General features: G+C 47.5%; 13 non-coding genes across 13 annotated transcripts; all 13 read left to right on the forward strand.

The window, feature by feature from the left end:
- Positions 1 to 766: 766 nt before the first annotated feature.
- LOC141199848 (U2 spliceosomal RNA) lies at positions 767 to 957 on the forward strand. The gene has a single exon (XR_012271590.1). It is a non-coding gene; the product is annotated as a U2 spliceosomal RNA (small nuclear RNA).
- A 1,124-nt stretch (positions 958 to 2,081) lies between these two features.
- On the forward strand, positions 2,082 to 2,272 carry LOC141199350 (U2 spliceosomal RNA). Its single transcript, XR_012271104.1, has one exon. It is a non-coding gene; the product is annotated as a U2 spliceosomal RNA (small nuclear RNA).
- Positions 2,273 to 3,397: 1,125 nt separating this feature from the next.
- On the forward strand, positions 3,398 to 3,588 carry LOC141199351 (U2 spliceosomal RNA). The gene has a single exon (XR_012271105.1). It is a non-coding gene; the product is annotated as a U2 spliceosomal RNA (small nuclear RNA).
- Positions 3,589 to 4,712: 1,124 nt separating this feature from the next.
- Positions 4,713 to 4,903, forward strand: LOC141199352 (U2 spliceosomal RNA). The gene has a single exon (XR_012271106.1). It is a non-coding gene; the product is annotated as a U2 spliceosomal RNA (small nuclear RNA).
- A 1,126-nt stretch (positions 4,904 to 6,029) lies between these two features.
- On the forward strand, positions 6,030 to 6,220 carry LOC141199353 (U2 spliceosomal RNA). The gene has a single exon (XR_012271107.1). It is a non-coding gene; the product is annotated as a U2 spliceosomal RNA (small nuclear RNA).
- A 1,124-nt stretch (positions 6,221 to 7,344) lies between these two features.
- LOC141199354 (U2 spliceosomal RNA) lies at positions 7,345 to 7,535 on the forward strand. Its single transcript, XR_012271108.1, has one exon. It is a non-coding gene; the product is annotated as a U2 spliceosomal RNA (small nuclear RNA).
- A 1,122-nt stretch (positions 7,536 to 8,657) lies between these two features.
- On the forward strand, positions 8,658 to 8,848 carry LOC141199355 (U2 spliceosomal RNA). The gene has a single exon (XR_012271109.1). It is a non-coding gene; the product is annotated as a U2 spliceosomal RNA (small nuclear RNA).
- Positions 8,849 to 9,969: 1,121 nt separating this feature from the next.
- Positions 9,970 to 10,160, forward strand: LOC141199356 (U2 spliceosomal RNA). The gene has a single exon (XR_012271110.1). It is a non-coding gene; the product is annotated as a U2 spliceosomal RNA (small nuclear RNA).
- A 1,120-nt stretch (positions 10,161 to 11,280) lies between these two features.
- Positions 11,281 to 11,471, forward strand: LOC141199357 (U2 spliceosomal RNA). The gene has a single exon (XR_012271111.1). It is a non-coding gene; the product is annotated as a U2 spliceosomal RNA (small nuclear RNA).
- Positions 11,472 to 12,593: 1,122 nt separating this feature from the next.
- Positions 12,594 to 12,784, forward strand: LOC141199358 (U2 spliceosomal RNA). Its single transcript, XR_012271112.1, has one exon. It is a non-coding gene; the product is annotated as a U2 spliceosomal RNA (small nuclear RNA).
- A 1,119-nt stretch (positions 12,785 to 13,903) lies between these two features.
- On the forward strand, positions 13,904 to 14,094 carry LOC141199360 (U2 spliceosomal RNA). Its single transcript, XR_012271114.1, has one exon. It is a non-coding gene; the product is annotated as a U2 spliceosomal RNA (small nuclear RNA).
- A 1,126-nt stretch (positions 14,095 to 15,220) lies between these two features.
- On the forward strand, positions 15,221 to 15,411 carry LOC141199361 (U2 spliceosomal RNA). The gene has a single exon (XR_012271115.1). It is a non-coding gene; the product is annotated as a U2 spliceosomal RNA (small nuclear RNA).
- Positions 15,412 to 21,390: 5,979 nt separating this feature from the next.
- Positions 21,391 to 21,581, forward strand: LOC141199362 (U2 spliceosomal RNA). The gene has a single exon (XR_012271116.1). It is a non-coding gene; the product is annotated as a U2 spliceosomal RNA (small nuclear RNA).
- The last annotated feature ends 300 nt before the right edge of the window (positions 21,582 to 21,881 follow it).

Here is a 21,881-nt window from a genome sequence, read left to right on the forward strand (position 1 = left end):
CACACACCATCTATTTAGCAAATGCCCTTGTTATCAACAGCAGCCTTTTAAACTCACCTGAGCTAACAGGTATGTGAGCTGGTTACTCTGCTGCGCTTAAAATTTCTTTTTTGGTTGGCTACAATGCCTTTTCTGAAACGTTGTCTCCCTCTGCTGGAACACTGACTTCTTTCATTTAATGCCTGCAGACTATAAAAGAGAAACCAACCCAAAAAGTTTGGTTGATTAGTCTGTGGCATTCTTTTAAACTGTTGCTTATGGCGGTCTCTGTGAGCTTCTCAGTGACATTCAGCCATCCAGGTATCCCGCCTGCAGTAGACGGAATGTGGCAATGGAACGCTGGCTGCGCGTGTCATAATAGGCTCTGAGCCTTTATATACCTGCGCACAGCAGCAGCCACCTTCAGTCTGCTGCTGGACAGCCAGCAGCAGCAGCAGCAGGAGAGGTAATTAATCAGCAACCCTCCTGCTAAGGTTAGACAGCTGCTCGTTCCACCCCCCCCCCCCGCCTTAATTGGTTCTCCTCCCTTCCAACGGTGTTGAGGCGGGTGGGAACAGCCGGGGGTTGAGGGTACTGTGCTAAAAGAGGTGGAGTTATGCAGATCTAAAACGCGTGGATTGCAGCAGCACCAAGCCGAAAAGTGCAGGCATGTAAGGGATCTAGAGGTTGACAGCATGTCTTCTTAACGGGAGTCCAGGTGGCCATCTCCACAAATGGACTTTTCAGAATCCTTGGGTGGCACCGTAGTCGGAAACCAATTCTGGTTATCGCTTCTCGGCCTTTTGGCTAAGATCAAGTGTAGTATCTGTTCTTATCAGTTTAATATCTGATACGTCCCCTATCTGGGGACCATATATTAAATTGATTTTTAGAACAGGGAGATGGAAAAAGAGCTTGCTCTGTCCACTCCACGCATTGACCTGGTATTGCAGTATCTCCAGGACCGGTGCACCCCTTCTTTAATGCAGTTTCTAAAATCAGAAAGAATTGAATTCAATGCTTTTTGTTCATTTTGCTTGTTTGTCGGATTTTGTGATGGACTCTTTGGCTTTGCTTTTCTTCTCCTCATTGGATTTTTCATGTTAAAAGTTGCAGAAGCCAGATGACAAGCTCATTTTGGTTCAACTTCAGCAACTGTGCATTGCATTGCCATGTAATGTAATGTAATGCAATGCTATCTATCTAGCTCTCCCTCTATACTTCCTTTTGGATAAACAGACATATTAGGCAAGCATTTTGGAGCTTTCACCTAAATAACTACAGGTGGTGAGATAAGCTGCACAATATAATTGACCTTTCAGTATATTGTTGCACACACACCATCTATTTAGCAAATGCCCTTGTTATCAACAGCAGCCTTTTAAACTCACCTGAGCTAACAGGTATGTGAGCTGGTTACTCTGCTGCGCTTAAAATTTCTTTTTTGGTTTGCTACAATGCCTTTTCTGAAACGTTGTCTCCCTCTGCTGGAACACTGACTTCTTTCATTTAATGCCTGCAGACTATAAAAGAGAAACCAACCCAAAAAGTTTGGTTGATTAGTCTGTGGCATTCTTTTAAACTGTTGCTTATGGCGGTCTCTGTGAGCTTCTCAGTGACATTCAGCCATCCAGGTATCCCGCCTGCAGTAGACGGAATGTGGCAATGGAACGCTGGCTGCGCGTGTCATAATAGGCTCTGAGCCTTTATATACCTGCGCACAGCAGCAGCCACCTTCAGTCTGCTGCTGGACAGCCAGCAGCAGCAGCAGCAGGAGAGGTAATTAATCAGCAACCCTCCTGCTAAGGGTAGACAGCTGCTCGTTCCATCCCCCCCCCCCCCGCCTTAATTGGTTCTCCTCCCTTCCAACGGTGTTGAGGCGGGTGGGAACAGCCGGGGGTTGAGGGTACTGTGCTAAAAGAGGTGGAGTTATGCAGATCTAAAACGCGTGGATTGCAGCAGCAGCAAGCCGAAAAGTGCAGGCATGTGAGGGATCTAGAAGTTGACAGCATGTCTTCTTAACGGGAGTCCAGGTGGCCATCTCCACAAATGGACTTTTCAGAATCCTTGGGTGGCACCGTAGTCGGAAACCAATTCTGGTTATCGCTTCTCGGCCTTTTGGCTAAGATCAAGTGTAGTATCTGTTCTTATCAGTTTAATATCTGATACGTCCCCTATCTGGGGACCATATATTAAATGGATTTTTAGAACAGGGAGATGGAAAAAGAGCTTGCTCTGTCCACTCCACGCATTGACCTGGTATTGCAGTATCTCCAGGACCGGTGCACCCCTTCTTTAATGCAGTTTCTAAAATCAGAAAGAATTGAATTCAATGCTTTTTGTTCATTTTGCTTGTTTGTCGGATTTTGGGATGGACTCTTTGGCTTTGCTTTTCTTCTCCTCATTGGATTTTTCATGTTAAAAGTTGCAGAAGCCAGATGACAAGCTCATTTTGGTTCAACTTCAGCAACTGTGCATTGCATTGCCATGTAATGTAATGTAATGCAATGCTATCTATCTAGCTCTCCCTCTATACTTCCTTTTGGATAAACAGACATATTAGGCAAGCATTTTGGAGCTTTCACCTAAATAACTACAGGTGGTGAGATAAGCTGCACAATATAATTGACCTTTCAGTATATTGTTGCACACACACCATCTATTTAGCAAATGCCCTTGTTATCAACAGCAGCCTTTTAAACTCACCTGAGCTAACAGGTATGTGAGCTGGTTACTCTGCTGCGCTTAAAATTTCTTTTTTGGTTTGCTACAATGCCATTTCTGAAACGTTGTCTCCCTCTGCTGGAACACTGACTTCTTTCATTTAATGCCTGCAGACTATAAAAGAGAAACCAACCCAAAAAGTTTGGTTGATTAGTCTGTGGCATTCTTTTAAACTGTTGCTTATGGCGGTCTCTGTGAGCTTCTCAGTGACATTCAGCCATCCAGGTATCCCGCCTGCAGTAGACGGAATGTGGCAATGGAACGCTGGCTGCGCGTGTCATAATAGGCTCTGAGCCTTTATATACCTGCGCACAGCAGCAGCCACCTTCAGTCTGCTGCTGGACAGCCAGCAGCAGCAGCAGCAGGAGAGGTAATTAATCAGCAACCCTCCTGCTAAGGGTAGACAGCTGCTCGTTCCATCCCCCCCCCCCCCCGCCTTAATTGGTTCTCCTCCCTTCCAACGGTGTTGAGGCGGGTGGGAACAGCCGGGGGTTGAGGGTACTGTGCTAAAAGAGGTGGAGTTATGCAGATCTAAAACGCGTGGATTGCAGCAGCAGCAAGCCGAAAAGTGCAGGCATGTGAGGGATCTAGAGGTTGACAGCATGTCTTCTTAACGGGAGTCCAGGTGGCCATCTCCACAAATGGACTTTTCAGAATCCTTGGGTGGCACCGTAGTCGGAAACCAATTCTGGTTATCGCTTCTCGGCCTTTTGGCTAAGATCAAGTGTAGTATCTGTTCTTATCAGTTTAATATCTGATACGTCCCCTATCTGGGGACCATATATTAAATGGATTTTTAGAACAGGGAGATGGAAAAAGAGCTTGCTCTGTCCACTCCACGCATTGACCTGGTATTGCAGTATCTCCAGGACCGGTGCACCCCTTCTTTAATGCAGTTTCTAAAATCAGAAAGAATTGAATTCAATGCTTTTTGTTCATTTTGCTTGTTTGTCGGATTTTGGGATGGACTCTTTGGCTTTGCTTTTCTTCTCCTCATTGGATTTTTCATGTTAAAAGTTGCAGAAGCCAGATGACAAGCTCATTTTGGTTCAACTTCAGCAACTGTGCATTGCATTGCCATGTAATGTAATGTAATGCAATGCTATCTATCTAGCTCTCCCTCTATACTTCCTTTTGGATAAACAGACATATTAGGCAAGCATTTTGGAGCTTTCACCTAAATAACTACAGGTGGTGAGATAAGCTGCACAATATAATTGACCTTTCAGTATATTGTTGCACACACACCATCTATTTAGCAAATGCCCTTGTTATCAACAGCAGCCTTTTAAACTCACCTGAGCTAACAGGTATGTGAGCTGGTTACTCTGCTGCGCTTAAAATTTCTTTTTTGGTTTGCTACAATGCCTTTTCTGAAACGTTGTCTCCCTCTGCTGGAACACTGACTTCTTTCATTTAATGCCTGCAGACTATAAAAGAGAAACCAACCCAAAAAGTTTGGTTGATTAGTCTGTGGCATTCTTTTAAACTGTTGCTTATGGCGGTCTCTGTGAGCTTCTCAGTGACATTCAGCCATCCAGGTATCCCGCCTGCAGTAGACGGAATGTGGCAATGGAACGCTGGCTGCGCGTGTCATAATAGGCTCTGAGCCTTTATATACCTGCGCACAGCAGCAGCCACCTTCAGTCTGCTGCTGGACAGCCAGCAGCAGCAGCAGCAGGAGAGGTAATTAATCAGCAACCCTCCTGCTAAGGGTAGACAGCTGCTCGTTCCATCCCCCCCCCCCCCGCCTTAATTGGTTCTCCTCCCTTCCAACGGTGTTGAGGCGGGTGGGAACAGCCGGGGGTTGAGGGTACTGTGCTAAAAGAGGTGGAGTTATGCAGATCTAAAACGCGTGGATTGCAGCAGCAGCAAGCCGAAAAGTGCAGGCATGTGAGGGATCTAGAGGTTGACAGCATGTCTTCTTAACGGGAGTCCAGGTGGCCATCTCCACAAATGGACTTTTCAGAATCCTTGGGTGGCACCGTAGTCGGAAACCAATTCTGGTTATCGCTTCTCGGCCTTTTGGCTAAGATCAAGTGTAGTATCTGTTCTTATCAGTTTAATATCTGATACGTCCCCTATCTGGGGACCATATATTAAATGGATTTTTAGAACAGGGAGATGGAAAAAGAGCTTGCTCTGTCCACTCCACGCATTGACCTGGTATTGCAGTATCTCCAGGACCGGTGCACCCCTTCTTTAATGCAGTTTCTAAAATCAGAAAGAATTGAATTCAATGCTTTTTGTTCATTTTGCTTGTTTGTCGGATTTTGGGATGGACTCTTTGGCTTTGCTTTTCTTCTCCTCATTGGATTTTTCATGTTAAAAGTTGCAGAAGCCAGATGACAAGCTCATTTTGGTTCAACTTCAGCAACTGTGCATTGCATTGCCATGTAATGTAATGTAATGCAATGCTATCTATCTAGCTCTCCCTCTATACTTCCTTTTGGATAAACAGACATATTAGGCAAGCATTTTGGAGCTTTCACCTAAATAACTACAGGTGGTGAGATAAGCTGCACAATATAATTGACCTTTCAGTATATTGTTGCACACACACCATCTATTTAGCAAATGCCCTTGTTATCAACAGCAGCCTTTTAAACTCACCTGAGCTAACAGGTATGTGAGCTGGTTACTCTGCTGCGCTTAAAATTTCTTTTTTGGTTTGCTACAATGCCATTTCTGAAACGTTGTCTCCCTCTGCTGGAACACTGACTTCTTTCATTTAATGCCTGCAGACTATAAAAGAGAAACCAACCCAAAAAGTTTGGTTGATTAGTCTGTGGCATTCTTTTAAACTGTTGCTTATGGCGGTCTCTGTGAGCTTCTCAGTGACATTCAGCCATCCAGGTATCCCGCCTGCAGTAGACGGAATGTGGCAATGGAACGCTGGCTGCGCGTGTCATAATAGGCTCTGAGCCTTTATATACCTGCGCACAGCAGCAGCCACCTTCAGTCTGCTGCTGGACAGCCAGCAGCAGCAGCAGCAGGAGAGGTAATTAATCAGCAACCCTCCTGCTAAGGGTAGACAGCTGCTCGTTCCATCCCCCCCCCCCCCCCGCCTTAATTGGTTCTCCTCCCTTCCAACGGTGTTGAGGCGGGTGGGAACAGCCGGGGGTTGAGGGTACTGTGCTAAAAGAGGTGGAGTTATGCAGATCTAAAACGCGTGGATTGCAGCAGCAGCAAGCCGAAAAGTGCAGGCATGTGAGGGATCTAGAGGTTGACAGCATGTCTTCTTAACGGGAGTCCAGGTGGCCATCTCCACAAATGGACTTTTCAGAATCCTTGGGTGGCACCGTAGTCGGAAACCAATTCTGGTTATCGCTTCTCGGCCTTTTGGCTAAGATCAAGTGTAGTATCTGTTCTTATCAGTTTAATATCTGATACGTCCCCTATCTGGGGACCATATATTAAATGGATTTTTAGAACAGGGAGATGGAAAAAGAGCTTGCTCTGTCCACTCCACGCATTGACCTGGTATTGCAGTATCTCCAGGACCGGTGCACCCCTTCTTTAATGCAGTTTCTAAAATCAGAAAGAATTGAATTCAATGCTTTTTGTTCATTTTGCTTGTTTGTCGGATTTTGGGATGGACTCTTTGGCTTTGCTTTTCTTCTCCTCATTGGATTTTTCATGTTAAAAGTTGCAGAAGCCAGATGACAAGCTCATTTTGGTTCAACTTCAGCAACTGTGCATTGCATTGCCATGTAATGTAATGTAATGCAATGCTATCTATCTAGCTCTCCCTCTATACTTCCTTTTGGATAAACAGACATATTAGGCAAGCATTTTGGAGCTTTCACCTAAATAACTACAGGTGGTGAGATAAGCTGCACAATATAATTGACCTTTCAGTATATTGTTGCACACACACCATCTATGTAGCAAATGCCCTTGTTATCAACAGCAGCCTTTTAAACTCACCTGAGCTAACAGGTATGTGAGCTGGTTACTCTGCTGCGCTTAAAATTTCTTTTTTGGTTTGCTACAATGCCTTTTCTGAAACGTTGTCTCCCTCTGCTGGAACACTGACTTCTTTCATTTAATGCCTGCAGACTATAAAAGAGAAACCAACCCAAAAAGTTTGGTTGATTAGTCTGTGGCATTCTTTTAAACTGTTGCTTATGGCGGTCTCTGTGAGCTTCTCAGTGACATTCAGCCATCCAGGTATCCCGCCTGCAGTAGACGGAATGTGGCAATGGAACGCTGGCTGCGCGTGTCATAATAGGCTCTGAGCCTTTATATACCTGCGCACAGCAGCAGCCACCTTCAGTCTGCTGCTGGACAGCCAGCAGCAGCAGCAGCAGGAGAGGTAATTAATCAGCAACCCTCCTGCTAAGGGTAGACAGCTGCTCGTTCCATCCCCCCCCCCCCCGCCTTAATTGGTTCTCCTCCCTTCCAACGGTGTTGAGGCGGGTGGGAACAGCCGGGGGTTGAGGGTACTGTGCTAAAAGAGGTGGAGTTATGCAGATCTAAAACGCGTGGATTGCAGCAGCAGCAAGCCGAAAAGTGCAGGCATGTGAGGGATCTAGAGGTTGACAGCATGTCTTCTTAACGGGAGTCCAGGTGGCCATCTCCACAAATGGACTTTTCAGAATCCTTGGGTGGCACCGTAGTCGGAAACCAATTCTGGTTATCGCTTCTCGGCCTTTTGGCTAAGATCAAGTGTAGTATCTGTTCTTATCAGTTTAATATCTGATACGTCCCCTATCTGGGGACCATATATTAAATGGATTTTTAGAACAGGGAGATGGAAAAAGAGCTTGCTCTGTCCACTCCACGCATTGACCTGGTATTGCAGTATCTCCAGGACCGGTGCACCCCTTCTTTAATGCAGTTTCTAAAATCAGAAAGAATTGAATTCAATGCTTTTTGTTCATTTTGCTTGTTTGTCGGATTTTGGGATGGACTCTTTGGCTTTGCTTTTCTTCTCCTCATTGGATTTTTCATGTTAAAAGTTGCAGAAGCCAGATGACAAGCTCATTTTGGTTCAACTTCAGCAACTGTGCATTGCATTGCCATGTAATGTAATGTAATGCAATGCTATCTATCTAGCTCTCCCTCTATACTTCCTTTTGGATAAACAGACATATTAGGCAAGCATTTTGGAGCTTTCACCTAAATAACTACAGGTGGTGAGATAAGCTGCACAATATAATTGACCTTTCAGTATATTGTTGCACACACACCATCTATTTAGCAAATGCCCTTGTTATCAACAGCAGCCTTTTAAACTCACCTGAGCTAACAGGTATGTGAGCTGGTTACTCTGCTGCGCTTAAAATTTCTTTTTTGGTTTGCTACAATGCCTTTTCTGAAACGTTGTCTCCCTCTGCTGGAACACTGACTTCTTTCATTTAATGCCTGCAGACTATAAAAGAGAAACCAACCCAAAAAGTTTGGTTGATTAGTCTGTGGCATTCTTTTAAACTGTTGCTTATGGCGGTCTCTGTGAGCTTCTCAGTGACATTCAGCCATCCAGGTATCCCGCCTGCAGTAGACGGAATGTGGCAATGGAACGCTGGCTGCGCGTGTCATAATAGGCTCTGAGCCTTTATATACCTGCGCACAGCAGCAGCCACCTTCAGTCTGCTGCCTGACAGCCAGCAGCAGCAGCAGCAGGAGAGGTAATTAATCAGCAACCCTCCTGCTAAGGGTAGACAGCTGCTCGTTCCACCCCCCCCCCCCGCCTTAATTGGTTCTCCTCCCTTCCAACGGTGTTGAGGCGGGTGGGAACAGCCGGGGGTTGAGGGTACTGTGCTAAAAGAGGTGGAGTTATGCAGATCTAAAACGCGTGGATTGCAGCAGCAGCAAGCCGAAAAGTGCAGGCATGTGAGGGATCTAGAGGTTGACAGCATGTCTTCTTAACGGGAGTCCAGGTGGCCATCTCCACAAATGGACTTTTCAGAATCCTTGGGTGGCACCGTAGTCGGAAACCAATTCTGGTTATCGCTTCTCGGCCTTTTGGCTAAGATCAAGTGTAGTATCTGTTCTTATCAGTTTAATATCTGATACGTCCCCTATCTGGGGACCATATATTAAATGGATTTTTAGAACAGGGAGATGGAAAAAGAGCTTGCTCTGTCCACTCCACGCATTGACCTGGTATTGCAGTATCTCCAGGACCGGTGCACCCCTTCTTTAATGCAGTTTCTAAAATCAGAAAGAATTGAATTCAATGCTTTTTGTTCATTTTGCTTGTTTGTCGGATTTTGGGATAGACTCTTTGGCTTTGCTTTTCTTCTCCTCATTGGATTTTTCATGTTAAAAGTTGCAGAAGCCAGATGACAAGCTCATTTTGGTTCAACTTCAGCAATTGTGCATTGCATTGCCATGTAATGTAATGTAATGCAATGCTATCTATCTAGCTCTCCCTCTATACTTCCTTTTGGATAAACAGACATATTAGGCAAGCATTTTGGAGCTTTCACCTAAATAACTACAGGTGGTGAGATAAGCTGCACAATATAATTGACCTTTCAGTATATTGTTGCACACACACCATCTATTTAGCAAATGCCCTTGTTATCAACAGCAGCCTTTTAAACTCACCTGAGCTAACAGGTATGTGAGCTGGTTACTCTGCTGCGCTTAAAATTTCTTTTTTGGTTTGCTACAATGCCTTTTCTGAAACGTTGTCTCCCTCTGCTGGAACACTGACTTCTTTCATTTAATGCCTGCAGACTATAAAAGAGAAACCAACCCAAAAAGTTTGGTTGATTAGTCTGTGGCATTCTTTTAAACTGTTGCTTATGGCGGTCTCTGTGAGCTTCTCAGTGACATTCAGCCATCCAGGTATCCCGCCTGCAGTAGACGGAATGTGGCAATGGAACGCTGGCTGCGCGTGTCATAATAGGCTCTGAGCCTTTATATACCTGCGCACAGCAGCAGCCACCTTCAGTCTGCTGCTGGACAGCCAGCAGCAGCAGCAGCAGGAGAGGTAATTAATCAGCAACCCTCCTGCTAAGGGTAGACAGCTGCTCGTTCCACCCCCCCCCCTGCCTTAATTGGTTCTCCTCCCTTCCAACGGTGTTGAGGCGGGTGGGAACAGCCGGGGGTTGAGGGTACTGTGCTAAAAGAGGTGGAGTTATGCAGATCTAAAACGCGTGGATTGCAGCAGCAGCAAGCCGAAAAGTGCAGGCATGTGAGGGATCTAGAGGTTGACAGCATGTCTTCTTAACGGGAGTCCAGGTGGCCATCTCCACAAATGGACTTTTCAGAATCCTTGGGTGGCACCGTAGTCGGAAACCAATTCTGGTTATCGCTTCTCGGCCTTTTGGCTAAGATCAAGTGTAGTATCTGTTCTTATCAGTTTAATATCTGATACGTCCCCTATCTGGGGACCATATATTAAATGGATTTTTAGAACAGGGAGATGGAAAAAGAGCTTGCTCTGTCCACTCCACGCATTGACCTGGTATTGCAGTATCTCCAGGACCGGTGCACCCCTTCTTTAATGCAGTTTCTAAAATCAGAAAGAATTGAATTCAATGCTTTTTGTTCATTTTGCTTGTTTGTCGGATTTTGGGATGGACTCTTTGGCTTTGCTTTTCTTCTCCTCATTGGATTTTTCATGTTAAAAGTTGCAGAAGCCAGATGACAAGCTCATTTTGGTTCAACTTCAGCAACTGTGCATTGCATTGCCATGTAATGTAATGTAATGCAATGCTATCTATCTAGCTCTCCCTCTATAGTTCCTTTTGGATAAACAGACATATTAGGCAAGCATTTTGGAGCTTTCACCTAAATAACTACAGGTGGTGAGATAAGCTGCACAATATAATTGACCTTTCAGTATATTGTTGCACACACACCATCTATTTAGCAAATGCCCTTGTTATCAACAGCAGCCTTTTAAACTCACCTGAGCTAACAGGTATGTGAGCTGGTTACTCTGCTGCGCTTAAAATTTCTTTTTTGGTTTGCCACAATGCCTTTTCTGAAACGTTGTCTCCCTCTGCTGGAACACTGACTTCTTTCATTTAATGCCTGCAGACTATAAAAGAGAAACCAACCCAAAAAGTTTGGTTGATTAGTCTGTGGCATTCTTTTAAACTGTTGCTTATGGCGGTCTCTGTGAGCTTCTCAGTGACATTCAGCCATCCAGGTATCCCGCCTGCAGTAGACGGAATGTGGCAATGGAATGCTGGCTGCGCGTGTCATAATAGGCTCTGAGCCTTTATATACCTGCGCACAGCAGCAGCCACCTTCAGTCTGCTGCTGGACAGCCAGCAGCAGCAGCAGCAGGAGAGGTAATTACTCAGCAACCCTCCTGCTAAGGGTAGACAGCTGCTCGTTCCACCCCCCCCCCGCCTTAATTGGTTCTCCTCCCTTCCAACGGTGTTGAGGCGGGTGGGAACAGCCGGGGGTTGAGGGTACTGTGCTAAAAGAGGTGGAGTTATGCAGATCTAAAACGTGTGGATTGCAGCAGCAGCAAGCCGAAAAGTGCAGGCATGTGAGGGATCTAGAGGTTGACAGCATGTCTTCTTAACGGGAGTCCAGGTGGCCATCTCCACAAATGGACTTTTCAGAATCCTTGGGTGGCACCGTAGTCGGAAACCAATTCTGGTTATCGCTTCTCGGCCTTTTGGCTAAGATCAAGTGTAGTATCTGTTCTTATCAGTTTAATATCTGATACGTCCCCTATCTGGGGACCATATATTAAATGGATTTTTAGAACAGGGAGATGGAAAAAGAGCTTGCTCTGTCCACTCCACGCATTGACCTGGTATTGCAGTATCTCCAGGACCGGTGCACCCCTTCTTTAATGCAGTTTCTAAAATCAGAAAGAATTGAATTCAATGCTTTTTGTTCATTTTGCTTGTTTGTCGGATTTTGGGATGGACTCTTTGGCTTTGCTTTTCTTCTCCTCATTGGATTTTTCATGTTAAAAGTTGCAGAAGCCAGATGACAAGCTCATTTTGGTTCAACTTCAGCAACTGTGCATTGCATTGCCATGTAATGTAATGTAATGCAATGCTATCTATCTAGCTCTCCCTCTATACTTCCTTTTAGATAAACAGACATATTAGGCAAGCATTTTGGAGCTTTCACCTAAATAACTACAGGTGGTGAGATAAGCTGCACAATATAATTGACCTTTCAGTATATTGTTGCACACACACCATCTATTTAGCAAATGCCCTTGTTATCAACAGCAGCCTTTTAAACTCACCTGAGCTAACAGGTATGTGAGCTGGTTACTCTGCTGCGCTTAAAATTTCTTTTTTGGTTTGCTACAATGCCTTTTCTGAAACGTTGTCTCCCTCTGCTGGAACACTGACTTCTTTCATTTAATGCCTGCAGACTATAAAAGAGAAACCAACCCAAAAAGTTTGGTTGATTAGTCTGTGGCATTCTTTTAAACTGTTGCTTATGGCGGTCTCTGTGAGCTTCTCAGTGACATTCAGCCATCCAGGTATCCCGCCTGCAGTAGACGGAATGTGGCAATGGAACGCTGGCTGCGTGTGTCATAATAGGCTCTGAGCCTTTATATACCTGCGCACAGCAGCAGCCACCTTCAGTCTGCTGCTGGACAGCCAGCAGCAGCAGCAGCAGGAGAGGTAATTAATCAGCAACCCTCCTGCTAAGGGTAGACAGCTGCTCGTTCCACCCCCCCCCCCCGCCTTAATTGGTTCTCCTCCCTTCCAACGGTGTTGAGGCGGGTGGGAACAGCCGGGGGTTGAGGGTACTGTGCTAAAAGAGGTGGAGTTATGCAGATCTAAAACGCGTGGATTGCAGCAGCAGCAAGCCGAAAAGTGCAGGCATGTGAGGGATCTAGAGGTTGACAGCATGTCTTCTTAACGGGAGTCCAGGTGGCCATCTCCACAAATGGACTTTTCAGAATCCTTGGGTGGCACCGTAGTCGGAAACCAATTCTGGTTATCGCTTCTCGGCCTTTTGGCTAAGATCAAGTGTAGTATCTGTTCTTATCAGTTTAATATCTGATACGTCCCCTATCTGGGGACCATATATTAAATGGATTTTTAGAACAGGGAGATGGAAAAAGAGCTTGCTCTGTCCACTCCACGCATTGACCTGGTATTGCAGTATCTCCAGGACCGGTGCACCCCTTCTTTAATGCAGTTTCTAAAATCAGAAAGAATTGAATTCAATGCTTTTTGTTCATTTTGCTTGTTTGTCGGATTTTGGGATGGACTCTTTGGCTTTGCTTTTCTTCTCCTCATTGGATTTTTCATGTTAAAAGTTGCAGAAGCCAGATGACAAGCTCATTTTGGTTCAACTTCAGCAACTGTGCATTGCATTGCCATGTAATGTAATGTAATGCAATGCTATCTATCTAGCTCTCCCTCTATACTTCCTTTTGAATAAACAGACATATTAGGCAAGCATTTTGGAGCTTTCACCTAAATAACTACAGGTGGTGAGATAAGCTGCACAATATAATTGACCTTTCAGTATATTGTTGCACACACACCATCTATTTAGCAAATGCCCTTGTTATCAACAGCAGCCTTTTAAACTCACCTGAGCTAACAGGTATGTGAGCTGGTTACTCTGCTGCGCTTAAAATTTCTTTTTTGGTTTGCTACAATGCCTTTTCTGAAACGTTGTCTCCCTCTGCTGGAACACTGACTTCTTTCATTTAATGCCTGCAGACTATAAAAGAGAAACCAACCCAAAAAGTTTGGTTGATTAGTCTGTGGCATTCTTTTAAACTGTTGCTTATGGCGGTCTCTGTGAGCTTCTCAGTGACATTCAGCCATCCAGGTATCCCGCCTGCAGTAGACGGAATGTGGCAATGGAACGCTGGCTGCGCGTGTCATAATAGGCTCTGAGCCTTTATATACCTGCGCACAGCAGCAGCCACCTTCAGTCTGCTGCTGGACAGCCAGCAGCAGCAGCAGCAGGAGAGGTAATTAATCAGCAACCCTCCTGCTAAGGGTAGACAGCTGCTCGTTCCACCCCCCCCCGCCTTAATTGGTTCTCCTCCCTTCCAACGGTGTTGAGGCGGGTGGGAACAGCCGGGGGTTGAGGGTACTGTGCTAAAAGAGGTGGAGTTATGCAGATCTAAAACGCGTGGATTGCAGCAGCAGCAAGCCGAAAAGTGCAGGCATGTGAGGGATCTAGAGGTTGACAGCATGTCTTCTTAACGGGAGTCCAGGTGGCCATCTCCACAAATGGACTTTTCAGAATCCTTGGGTGGCACCGTAGTCGGAAACCAATTCTGGTTATCGCTTCTCGGCCTTTTGGCTAAGATCAAGTGTAGTATCTGTTCTTATCAGTTTAATATCTGATACGTCCCCTATCTGGGGACCATATATTAAATGGATTTTTAGAACAGGGAGATGGAAAAAGAGCTTGCTCTGTCCACTCCACGCATTGACCTGGTATTGCAGTATCTCCAGGACCGGTGCACCCCTTCTTTAATGCAGTTTCTAAAATCAGAAAGAATTGAATTCAATGCTTTTTGTTCATTTTGCTTGTTTGTCGGATTTTGGGATGGACTCTTTGGCTTTGCTTTTCTTCTGCTCATTGGATTTTTCATGTTAAAAGTTGCAGAAGCCAGATGACAAGCTCATTTTGGTTCAACTTCAGCAACTGTGCATTGCATTGCCATGTAATGTAATGTAATGCAATGCTATCTATCTAGCTCTCCCTCTATACTTCCTTTTGGATAAACAGACATATTAGGCAAGCATTTTGGAGCTTTCACCTAAATAACTACAGGTGGTGAGATAAGCTGCACAATATAATTGACCTTTCAGTATATTGTTGCACACACACCATCTATTTAGCAAATGCCCTTGTTATCAACAGCAGCCTTTTAAACTCACCTGAGCTAACAGGTATGTGAGCTGGTTACTCTGCTGCGCTTAAAATTTCTTTTTTGGTTTGCTACAATGCCTTTTCTGAAACGTTGTCTCCCTCTGCTGGAACACTGACTTCTTTCATTTAATGCCTGCAGACTATAAAAGAGAAACCAACCCAAAAAGTTTGGTTGATTAGTCTGTGGCATTCTTTTAAACTGTTGCTTATGGCGGTCTCTGTGAGCTTCTCAGTGACATTCAGCCATCCAGGTATCCCGCCTGCAGTAGACGGAATGTGGCAATGGAACGCTGGCTGCGCGTGTCATAATAGGCTCTGAGCCTTTATATACCTGCGCACAGCAGCAGCCACCTTCAGTCTGCTGCTGGACAGCCAGCAGCAGCAGCAGCAGGAGAGGTAATTAATCAGCAACCCTCCTGCTAAGGGTAGACAGCTGCTCGTTCCACCCCCCCCCCCCCCCCGCCTTAATTGGTTCTCCTCCCTTCCAACGGTGTTGAGGCGGGTGGGAACAGCCGGGGGTTGAGGGTACTGTGCTAAAAGAGGTGGAGTTATGCAGATCTAAAACGCGTGGATTGCAGCAGCAGCAAGCCGAAAAGTGCAGGCATGTGAGGGATCTAGAGGTTGACAGCATGTCTTCTTAACGGGAGTCCAGGTGGCCATCTCCACAAATGGACTTTTCAGAATCCTTGGGTGGCACCGTAGTCGGAAACCAATTCTGGTTATCGCTTCTCGGCCTTTTGGCTAAGATCAAGTGTAGTATCTGTTCTTATCAGTTTAATATCTGATACGTCCCCTATCTGGGGACCATATATTAAATGGATTTTTAGAACAGGGAGATGGAAAAAGAGCTTGCTCTGTCCACTCCACGCATTGACCTGGTATTGCAGTATCTCCAGGACCGGTGCACCCCTTCTTTAATGCAGTTTCTAAAATCAGAAAGAATTGAATTCAATGCTTTTTGTTCATTTTGCTTGTTTGTCGGATTTTGGGATGGACTCTTTGGCTTTGCTTTTCTTCTCCTCATTGGATTTTTCATGTTAAAAGTTGCAGAAGCCAGATGACAAGCTCATTTTGGTTCAACTTCAGCAACTGTGCATTGCATTGCCATGTAATGTGTTATGCACACGCCCGGACAGACTGGCGTGTGCGGTTGTAGTGGTTCCACTGGACCATGAACCGGAGAGTGCCTGGAGGGGCGTGACTAAGTATCTGGCCGATCCGACCAAGATGGCACGACGGCATACGACGCCAGTGCACCAGGGAGAAACCGGGCAGAGGGACCAGGTGCTACTCCTGGTCAAACTCCGGACACGGGGGTTGACCCACACAGGGATTACTGGAACAGGCTGGTAGGCTGGCACACAGACTGGTGGGTATAGGCAGGCACGACTGGTATGCAGGCAGGGGGGGTACAGGCAAGCACAGCAAGTGTGCAGACAGGGAGGCACTAGCAGGTAGGAACACAGGCGGGATAGGACCCAGTACACACTGGGACTCAGGAATAATACAGGCAGAGGGGTACAGGCAGGGCAGGACAGGACTGCCGGAGCAGCGGGCAGAAGCAGGGCAGGACAGGACTGCCGGAGCAGCGGGCAGAAGCAGGGCAGGACAGGACTGCCGGAGCAGCGGGCAGAAGCAGGGCAGGACAGGACTGCCGGAGCAGCGGGCAGAAGCAGGGCAGGACAGGACTCTGTTCACACGGAACAGACAGGAAGGGAAAGACAGAGCCAGACACCCACAGGGTACTTGCAGTGAAGTAGCGAGTGGACCACAAACTCACAAACGGGAGTACAGAGACAACAGGCAGGAGTTAGGTACGAGTTCAGACTCTGCAGAAAAAGGAAGGGAACGGACATAGAGGCAAAACAGGTAAAGGATAGGAGAGAGTTCAGACTGGAACTGAGTGTACGGAGGAGACCGACACTGCAGCGGGATACAGGAGCGGGTCTGGGAATACTGCCCCCAGAGAGGCGGGACGAACAGGCAAGGAGCGTGTTCAGACAGGACAGACAAGATACAGGAGCGGGTCTAGGTAATCGGCCCCTAGAAGGCGGGAGGAACAGGCTAGGAGCGTGTTCAGACAGGACAGACAAGATACACAGAAAGGACTCAGTTCAGACACGGGAACAAATACCGCAAAGCAGGAGACATACAGGACTCAGTTCAGACACGGGAGCTGATAAAGCATTAGACATACAGGACACAGTTCAGACACGGGAGCTGATACCGCAAAGCAGGAGACATACAGGACTCAGTTCAGACACGGGAACTAATACCGCAAAGCAGGAGACATACAGGACTCAGTTCAGACACGGGAGCTGATACCGCAAAGCAGGAGACATACAGGACTAAGTTCAGACAGGCCTGGAAATACAGCCTCCAGGAAAGGCAGACAAGGAAACAAAGACGGGACCTGGCACCTTCAGAGTGCAAGCACACACTGAAGGAAACACTATGCTCAGGCAGGGATAGAAGGGAGCTGCTGAGCTATATACCAATTGTCAGACAGCAATAGGCTGAGGACGCACAAGGGGTGTGACCCACAGCAGGTACAAAAAGCAGGAAGTGATCGGGCGCCGCCCTTAAGCAGCAGAGACAGACACAAACAGACAGCATGGAGGGAAGCCAGAGAGACATTCTGGACAGGAGATCAAGTGCGCGCTCCTGCACAGTGGGAGATGGACCACTATGCAAGGACGCCGCCAGGTATGTTACAGTACCTCCCCCCTTACGCCCCCTCTTCTTCAGGCCTGCCAGAATCTTCCGCAGGGAATTCGAGGACCAGTCGTTCACTGGGTTGGAGGGGGACAGAGACTTGAGGGTAATCTCTGCTTCGAGGTACATCTTGTCAAGCTCACAGGAAAAAATAGACGGGTTATCAGGTACATAATGAGGAAAAGTCACTGTCTCTTTGTTATCTGGTGGTACCCCGGAGGATTCAGGAAACAACTGGAGGTCCTCCGCCGGGTCAGAAGAGTGCAGAGGCTCAGAGAAAACAACTGCTTCAGAGTACACTAGGTCGGACTCACTGGAGGAAGCAGGCGAGGTATCGGGTACCGAGTATAGGAAAGTCTCTGTCCATTCACCACCAGGTGGCACCCCGAAGGGTTCTGAACACAACTGGAGGTCCTCCGCCTGGTCGGAGTGGTGTAGAGACTCGGGAGTAACCTCTGCTTCGGAGTACACTAGGTTGGACTCACTGGACGAAGCGAGCGAGGTATCAGGTACAGAGTATAGGAGAGTCTCTGTCCTTTCGCTACCAGGTAGCACCCCGAAGGGTTCAGGAGACAACTGGAGATCCTCCGCCTGGTCGGAGGGGTGTAGAGACTCGGGGGTAACTACCACTTTGGGGTACCCATTGTCAGGCTCACAGGACGAAGCGGACAAAGTATTGAGTACCGGGTGTAGAGAAGTCTCTCTCCATTTGTCATCGAGAGGTATCCCGGAGGATTCTGGAGGCAACAGGGGATCCTCCGCCAGGTAGTAGAGGTGCACAGACTCTGAGGTAACCACAGCTTTGGAGCATCCTTGGACATGCACACCGGTTAAAGAGAGAGAAGCAACTGATGCCGGGTGCAGGAAGTTCTCCTGTGTGGAGTCTGGATGGGCAGAAGTCTCTTCGGGCAGGAGAACTGGTGCACTACCCACGCACATTACCCATTGGGGTTTCTCCGGGATACAGGGAGATGAAGCTTCAGTAGGGACTTCAAGGTTGGGGTCAGGAGGTCTCAGGGAGGACAGACCCTGGCGTGACGGCTTGCCTCTAAGTCTAGCACGTCTGGACTGCCTCTTGAGGTTGAGAGAAGTATTCCGGAAAGCGTAGTCACCCTGTGAGGATTCTGGGTGGGCAGTAGTCTCATTGGGCTGGAGGACTATTGCGCTACCCACACACATTACCCATCGGGGCTGCTCCGGGATATTGGGAGGTGAAGCTTCAGCAGGAGCCTCCGGGTTAGGATCATCGAAGACCATTAGAAAGGCCACCAGGAAGGCCATTAGGTCCAGGAGGATCGGATCCTGTGTTTCATATAGGGGGTTGATCCATTCCAAGGCATCACCCGCCAGGTAAGACATAATAAAGGCCACTTTAGCCCAATCGGAAGGAAAAGAGAGAGGGTAGGCCTTAAAGTGTAGCATGCATTGCTCCACAAATGCACGACACTGTCTTGGATCCCCATAGTAACGTGGCGGATCCGCAGGAACGAGAGCTGATAGATCCATCTGGACGGTGCGTAATTCGCCTGGAACTCAGCTAAGGGAAAAAAAATTTATTTATTTATTTTAATGCATGTATTCGCTGGAAAAACTTCTCAGAGAGCGAAGGCCGTGGGGCTCAACGGGAACCATGGCCTGAGCATGCTGTTATGCACACGCCCGGACAGACTGGCGTGTGCGGTTGTAGTGGTTCCACTGGACCATGAACCGGAGAGTGCCTGGAGGGGCGTGACTAAGTATCTGGCCGATCCGACCAAGATGGCACGACGGCATACGACGCCAGTGCACCAGGGAGAAACCGGGCAGAGGGACCAGGTGCTACTCCAGGTCAAACTCCGGACACGGGGGTTGACCCACACAGGGATTACTGGAACAGGCTGGTAGGCTGGCACACAGACTGGTGGGTATAGGCAGGCACGACTGGTATGCAGGCAGGGGGGGTACAGGCAAGCACAGCAAGAGTGCAGACAGGGAGGCACTAGCAGGTAGGAACACAGGCGGGATAGGACCCAGTACACACTGGGACTCAGGAATAATACAGGCAGAGGGGTACAGGCAGGGCAGGACAGGACTGCCGGAGCAGCGGGCAGAAGCAGGGCAGGACAGGACTGCCGGAGCAGCGGGCAGAAGCAGGGCAGGACAGGACTGCCGGAGCAGCGGGCAGAAGCAGGGCAGGACAGGACTGCCGGAGCAGCGGGCAGAAGCAGGGCAGGACAGGACTCTGTTCACACGGAACAGACAGGAAGGGAAAGACAGAGCCAGACACCCACAGGGTACTTGCAGTGAAGTAGCGAGTGGACCACAAACTCACAAACGGGAGTACAGAGACAACAGGCAGGAGTTAGGTACGAGTTCAGACTCTGCAGAAAAAGGAAGGGAACGGACATAGAGGCAAAACAGGTAAAGGATAGGAGAGAGTTCAGACTGGAACTGAGTGTACGGAGGAGACCGACACTGCAGCGGGATACAGGAGCGGGTCTGGGAATACTGCCCCCAGAGAGGCGGGACGAACAGGCAAGGAGCGTGTTCAGACAGGACAGACAAGATACAGGAGCGGGTCTAGGTAATCGGCCCCTAGAAGGCGGGAGGAACAGGCTAGGAGCGTGTTCAGACAGGACAGACAAGATACACAGAAAGGACTCAGTTCAGACACGGGAACAAATACCGCAAAGCAGGAGACATACAGGACTCAGTTCAGACACGGGAGCTGATAAAGCAGGAGACATACAGGACACAGTTCAGACACGGGAGCTGATACCGCAAAGCAGGAGACATACAGGACTCAGTTCAGACACGGGAACTAATACCGCAAAGCAGGAGACATACAGGACTCAGTTCAGACACGGGAGCTGATACCGCAAAGCAGGAGACATACAGGACTAAGTTCAGACAGGCCTGGAAATACAGCCTCCAGGAAAGGCAGACAAGGAAACAAAGACAGGACCTGGCACCTTCAGAGTGCAAGCACACACTGAAGGAAACACTATGCTCAGGCAGGGATAGAAGGGAGCTGCTGAGCTATATACCAAGTGTCAGACAGCAATAGGCTGAGGACGCACAAGGGGTGTGACCCACAGCAGGTACAAAAAGCAGGAAGTGATCGGGCGCCGCCCTTAAGCAGCAGAGACAGACACAAACAGACAGCATGGAGGGAAGCCAGAGAGACATTCTGGACAGGAGATCAAGTGCGCGCTCCTGCACAGTGGGAGATGGACCACTATGCAAGGACGCCGCCAGGTATGTTACATAATGTAATGTAATGCAATGCTATCTATCTAGCTCTCCCTCTATACTTCCTTTTGGATAAACAGACATATTAGGCAAGCATTTTGGAGCTTTCACCTAAATAACTACAGGTGGTGAGATAAGCTGCACAATATAATTGACCTTTCAGTATATTGTTGCACACACACCATCTATTTAGCAAATGCCCTTGTTATCAACAGCAGCCTTTTAAACTCACCTGAGCTAACAGGTATGTGAGCTGGTTACTCTGCTGCGCTTAAAATTTCTTTTTTGGTTTGCTACAATGCCTTTTCTGAAACGTTGTCTCCCTCTGCTGGAACACTGACTTCTTTCATTTAATGCCTGCAGACTATAAAAGAGAAACCAACCCAAAAAGTTTGGTTGATTAGTCTGTGGCATTCTTTTAAACTGTTGCTTATGGCGGTCTCTGTGAGCTTCTCAGTGACATTCAGCCATCCAGGTATCCCGCCTGCAGTAGACGGAATGTGGCAATGGAACGCTGGCTGCGCGTGTCATAATAGGCTCTGAGCCTTTATATACCTGCGCACAGCAGCAGCCACCTTCAGTCTGCTGCTGGACAGCCAGCAGCAGCAGCAGCAGGAGAGGTAATTAATCAGCAACCCTCCTGCTAAGGGTAGACAGCTGCTCGTTCCACCCCCCCCCCCCCCCCGCCTTAATTGGTTCTCCTCCCTTCCAACGGTGTTGAGGCGGGTGGGAACAGCCGGGGGTTGAGGGTACTGTGCTAAAAGAGGTGGAGTTATGCAGATCTAAAACGCGTGGATTGCAGCAGCAGCAAGCCGAAAAGTGCAGGCATGTGAGGGATCTAGAGGTTGACAGCATGTCTTCTTAACGGGAGTCCAGGTGGCCATCTCCACAAATGGACTTTTCAGAATCCTTGGGTGGCACCGTAGTCGGAAACCAATTCTGGTTATCGCTTCTCGGCCTTTTGGCTAAGATCAAGTGTAGTATCTGTTCTTATCAGTTTAATATCTGATACGTCCCCTATCTGGGGACCATATATTAAATGGATTTTTAGAACAGGGAGATGGAAAAAGAGCTTGCTCTGTCCACTCCACGCATTGACCTGGTATTGCAGTATCTCCAGGACCGGTGCACCCCTTCTTTAATGCAGTTTCTAAAATCAGAAAGAATTGAATTCAATGCTTTTTGTTCATTTTGCTTGTTTGTCGGATTTTGGGATGGACTCTTTGGCTTTGCTTTTCTTCTCCTCATTGGATTTTTCATGTTAAAAGTTGCAGAAGCCAGATGACAAGCTCATTTTGGTTCAACTTCAGCAACTGTGCATTGCATTGCCATGTAATGTAATGTAATGCAATGCTATCTATCTAGCTCTCCCTCTATACTTCCTTTTGGATAAACAGACATATTAGGCAAGCATTTTGGAGCTTTCACCTAAATAA

Source organism: Phyllobates terribilis, unplaced genomic scaffold, assembly GCF_046119375.1.
Source record: "Phyllobates terribilis strain yellow unplaced genomic scaffold, ASM4611937v1 Scaffold_108__1_contigs__length_5656254, whole genome shotgun sequence".
Taxonomy (NCBI): Eukaryota; Metazoa; Chordata; class Amphibia; order Anura; family Dendrobatidae; genus Phyllobates; species Phyllobates terribilis.